Source organism: Priapulus caudatus, unplaced genomic scaffold (assembly GCF_000485595.1).
Source record: "Priapulus caudatus unplaced genomic scaffold, Priapulus_caudatus-5.0.1 Scaffold1561, whole genome shotgun sequence".
NCBI lineage: Eukaryota > Metazoa > Priapulida > Priapulimorpha > Priapulimorphida > Priapulidae > Priapulus > Priapulus caudatus.
In genome coordinates this window covers 40,820-45,339 of record NW_014578622.1, presented here as the reverse complement: position 1 = coordinate 45,339, position 4,520 = coordinate 40,820, and the positions used below count along the sequence as shown (strand labels likewise).

General features: G+C 46.3%; 1 protein-coding gene across 1 annotated transcript in view; it reads left to right on the top strand.

Moving 5' to 3' along the window:
• The first annotated feature begins 807 nt into the window (after positions 1 to 807).
• The window catches only part of LOC106817010 (sodium- and chloride-dependent neutral and basic amino acid transporter B(0+)-like), a 26,467-nt gene continuing 22,754 nt past the window's right edge, over positions 808 to 4,520 (top strand). The window contains 1 exon segment of the mRNA XM_014821655.1: positions 808 to 966. The gene's annotated coding sequence lies outside the window, so the exon portion shown is untranslated.

Below are 4,520 nucleotides of genomic sequence, written 5' to 3'. Positions count from 1 at the left end.
GTCTTCATCTTCTGCTTCTTCTTCTTCTTCTTCTTCTGCTCCTTCTTTGTTCTTCTTCTTCTTCTCCTTTTCCTTGTTCTTCTTCTTCTCTTTCTCCTTTTCCTTGTTCTTCTTCTTCTCTTTCTCCTTGTCATTCTTCTCCTTGTCCTTCTTCTTCTTTTTCTCCTGCTTCTTCTTCTTCTTCTTCTTCTTCTCCTTTTCCTTGTTCTTCTTCTTCTTCTTCTTCTTCTGTTTCTTTCTTCTTTTCGTTCTCCTTGTTTCTTCTTCTTCTCGATTCTTCTTTCTCTGGTCCCTCCTCCTCCTCCGCTTTCCCACCACCTCATCCCCATTCTCCTCCTCGCCGCCTCTACGTCATCGTCACCACCACCCCCTAAATCAACAGCTTTCGATCGCAGCTACATTTCCGTCTATCTATCGCTCTCACTCAGCTCTTTCCGGACGCAAACACTTGCTAACTTCTCTCGCACCCTACATTCAATAACTGCACACCCTTCTACGAAACATACACCCTTTGATGCACGCACAACACAGTTATTCGGTGTTAACTTAATGAATCATTCTATCACACAGACACACAGACACACAGACACACACACACACACACACACACACACACACACACACACACACACACACACACACACACACACACGGCACCCCCCTCCCACACACACGCTTGCTCTATATACTCTCTTGCTGTCACGCACTGTCGCGCGTCAACAAATCACGCGCGCGCTCGCCTGATGTGTGAAAGACGCAGGAGAAAACTTAATTGACGCTGTCGAACCCAGAGGGAGCCTAGGTAGACCCACGCACGCATATGCAGAGAAGTACATTGCCAGTCAGTCAGGCAGACAGACGGTCTTCTGTAGTCGCACAATATCGCAAAGCGGGCGTCAGAGGAACGCAGAAGGTCGGTGATCGAGAGGCAACAAAAAGGAACGAAGGAATAACGCCGAGCGGTATGTACGTATGCTTTTTGAAAGGTATTAAAAAAAGTATTAAAAAGAGGTACGTGTTTCGATTGGTTTGGTATAAATGGAAAGTTAGGTAGGAAGGTAGGTATGTAGGTAGGTAGCGTAAGGGTACGTAAGTACGGTAGGATAGGTAGGATAGGGACGGTAAACGTAGAACGTAGGTACGGTAGGTAGGTAGGTAGTGTAGGTAGGTAGGTAGAGTAGGGGTAGGTAGCGTAGGTAGGTAGGTAGGTAGGGTAGCGTAGGTAGGTGGTATGGTAAGGTAGGTAGGTACGGTAGCGATAGGTAGGGTAGGTAGGTAGGTAGTAGGTAGGGGTAGGGTAGGTAGGTACGGTAGGTAGGTAGGGTTAGGTAGGTAGAGTAGGTAGGTAGGTAGAGTAGGATAGCGTACGCGTAGGTAGGTAGGTACGCGTAGGTAAGGGGAGGTAGGTAGGTAGGTAGGCAGGTACCGGTAGGTATGCGGCTAGGTACGGTAGGTAGACGTAGGTAGCGTAGCGAGGTAGGTTAGGCTAGGTAGGTACGGTACCGGGTGGTAGGTAAGCGTACGGTAGGTTAGTACGGTAGGATACGGTAGGGTAGGTTAGGTACGCGTAGGTAGGTAGGTAGGGAGGTAGGTAGGTAGGTAGTAGGTAGGTAAGGTCACGTAGGTAGGTAGGTAGGGTAGGTAGGGTTAGGTAGGGTAGAGCTAGGATAGTAGCGTAGGTAGTAGGGTAGGTAGGTAGCGTAGGTAAGGTAGGTAGCGTAGGGTCAGGTAGGTAGGTAGGTAGGTAGTAGGTAGGGGTAGGTCAGCGTAGCGTACGGTAGGTACGGTGAGGGTAGCGTAGGTAGAGTAGGTATGCGTAAGGTAGGTAGGTAGGGTTAGGGTTTAGCTAGGTAGATGTGTAGGTAGTAGGGTACGTAGGTAGGTAGTAGGTTAGGTAGGTAGCCGTAGGTAGGCTTAGGTAGGCTATGTAGTAGTAGGTAGCAGTAGGTAGGTAGGTAGGGTAGGTAGGTAGGTAGGGTAGTAAGGTAGCGTATGTAGGTAGGTACGGTAGGTAGGTAGATAGGTAGGTAGGTAGGTAGGTAGGTAGGTGGTAGGTAGGTAGGTAGGTAGGTAGCCGTAGGTTAGGTCAAGGTAGCGTAGGGTAGGTAGGTAGGTTAGGTATAGGTAGCGTTTAGTAGCGGTAGCGTAGGTAGGTAGGTAGGTAGGTAGGTAGGGGTAGGTTAGTAGGTAGGGGTAGGTAGGGGAGGTAGGCTAGGTTGGTAGGTAGGTAGGTAGGTAGCGTAGAGTAGGTAGGTTAGGTAGCGTAGGTATGGGTAGGGGTAGCGTAGGTAGGTGGTAGGGTAGGTAGGTAGGTAGGTTAGGTCCGGGTAGGTAGTAGGTAGGTAGGTTCAGGTAGGTAGGTAGGTAGGTAGTAGGTAGGTAGGTAGGTAGGTAGCGTAGGTAGTGTAGGTAGCGTAGGTAGGTAGGGGACAGGTAGAGTAGTAGGTCAGCCGTAGGTATGGTAGGTAGGTAGGTAGGTAGGGTAGGTAGTAGCGTAGGTAGGTCACGGTAGAGTAGGTAGCCGGTAGTAAGGGTTAGCGTAGGTAGGTAGGTATGGTAGGTATGGCTAGGGTAGGTAGGTAGGTAGGTAGGTAGCCGTAGTAGGTAGCGTAGGTAGGTAGCGTAGGGAGGTATGGTAGGGTAGTGTAGGGTAGTGTGGTAGGTAGGTAGGGGTAGGTAGGTAGCGTAGTGTTAGGTAGGTAGGATAGGTAGGTAGGTAGGTAGGTAGGTGGGTAGGTAGGTAGTAGGTAGGTAGGTAGGTAGGCTATAGGTAGGCATAGCGTAGGTTGGTAGCGTAGGTAGGTAGGTATGTTGGGTGGGGTGAGGTGGGTTAGGCCAGTAGGCGCAGGGTAGGATAGGTAGGTATGGTAGGTTATGTAGACTAGGTTAGGCCAGGTAGGTAAGTAGGCTAGGCTAGCTAGGTAGGTAGGTAGTACGGGTAGGTAGGTAGGTAGGTCAGGGAAGGTAGGGTAGGTACGTAGTAGGATAGGTAGATAGGTAGGTAGGTGGGTAGGTAGGTAGGTAGGTAGGTGGGTAGGTAGGTAGGTAGGTAGGTAGGTAGGTAGGTAGGTAGGTGGTTAGGTCGGCAGGCAGACAGGCAGGCAAGTAGATAGGTTCGTAGGTAGGTACGTACGTAGGCAGGTATATAGGTATATTGACAGGTATGTAGGTCTACCTGCTACGCTACCCACGCACAGTCCTGGTGCCTGCTCACAATGTCTTAATGATATGCTAATATGTAGTTCCGCTATCCTACGCTCCGATAGATAGACAAGGACGTATAAAGCATAAGAGCAAACGCGCGCAGATATTGAAATATTCCACTCCTTCGGCGTCATCTCTTTCATTGTTATTACTCTCATTGCTATTATTGTTAGGCCGTGGCTACGCGTCCGGTTACCGGACGCCCTGCTCCCAGGCTACGCGTCCGGTCATACATTTCATATGTGAACCCAACTATATTTTTTCAGTACAAAACAACAAACAATAAGTTTTTACCATAATATTACTTACCTTTAGGTATTTTACACAAAAAAAAAGTGTTTTTGTAACCTTTGAAGCAATAGTAAATCCAATAAAATCAACGATTTGAAACGGAGCGTGGCCTAATCGTGACGTAGATTTGGGAATCTGTGCTGAGCTTTGTAATGGATAACCGGATGCGTAGCCACTGCGTTGTTATTATTAGAAAAATATTTAAGCGTATAGGCGAGTTCATTCATGTTCTGAGTAAGTCGGATTAATTTAATACCCTCTTAGTCTACATATTATAATCTCATACATTGCACATTATTATTACTGTATTACTATTATTATATATAATAGAATTATTATATTTCTATTTTTATCGAAATTATACTATATTCTACGTATTCATTTAGCAGAGATACGCCGTCAATCGCCGAACGAAGCTATAATACAGCAAATCGTTTTTTTATTATCTACGTTTAGGTTGTTTAGTTTGCTAGTTTAGTTATTATCTACGTTTAGGTAGTTTAGTTTGCTTGTTTAGTTATTAGCGATCGTTATAACGGTTTGGTGCTAGCAGGTAGACATCACCCACGGTTGGCTCTACAATGATGTTGATATACAACACGTGCCCCAATTTAACCAAGCAGCTGATATCCTGTTGTTACGTGCACGGCTTACCTATAATTACGTTATGGCGAGGTTAGCAGGTGTGTTGACGACAGGTTAAACGCTACTGGTTTTCAAAGGCCGTCGGCGAATAAATGGGAGCGCTTTTTTAATCATTAAGAATATACTGTACTCTATCGTCCACCTCAGACAAGCTTTTAGTCACAGAGCTATATACTCCAGGTTTCCGTCCAGCGGAGAAACAGGTCGAATGCACACAATCATTTTATGCGCTTTTGTGTTGTAGCATACTAACCGGTCACACGCTCGCACTAGAACGACCTACATGCACACACCTCTTCGTTTCTTTGCGAAGTACGCGTGTTTCGTTACTATGTGTTATTATATTATTATTATATTATTATTATGATTATTATTATTCC